The sequence below is a fragment of the Brassica oleracea genome, chromosome C5, assembly GCF_000695525.1.
Source record: "Brassica oleracea var. oleracea cultivar TO1000 chromosome C5, BOL, whole genome shotgun sequence".
NCBI lineage: Eukaryota > Viridiplantae > Streptophyta > Magnoliopsida > Brassicales > Brassicaceae > Brassica > Brassica oleracea.
Genome location: NC_027752.1, coordinates 30,624,446 through 30,625,102, shown reverse-complemented (window position 1 = coordinate 30,625,102; position 657 = coordinate 30,624,446).

The window sequence follows — 657 nt, the reverse complement described above, 5'->3', positions numbered from 1 at the left end:
GGCACATCCAAATGTTTTGATGTGGGACACGTCTGGCTCATGACCCATGAGTAACTGGGATGGCGAATATCTATGCTCACTAGATGGCCTGATGTGAATCAATTCTGCTGCATGTAATACGGCATGTCCCCACGCTGATACCGGGAGCTGAGACCGCATGAGCAATGGTCTGGCTATCATCTGGATACGTTTAATGAATGATTCGGCCAAGCCGTTCTACGTATGTACATGTGCCACGGAGTGTTGTACACTTACCCCCATGGACATACAATAATCATTAAACGTCTGGGACGTGAACTCACCAGCATTGTCTAGACGTATAATCTTTAAAGGGAAGTCTGGAAAGTGTGCTCTCAGTCTTATTATCTGAGCAAGCAGGCGTGCAAATGCCAAGTTNNNACAAACATGCGACCATCTGGTCGATGCATCAATCAGGACCATGAAATATCTAAACGTCCCACTAGGTGGGTGTATTGGTCCACATATGTCTCCCTGAATCTTTTCCAGAAAGTTTATGATCTCTTTATTAACTTTGGCTGGTGATGGCCTGGTTATGAGTTTCCCTTGTGCACATGCTGCACATGTGAGATTGTATGGGATAACTCCTTTGAACGTGTGCCCTTTTGAATTTATCATCAACTTTCGCATCATGTTAGT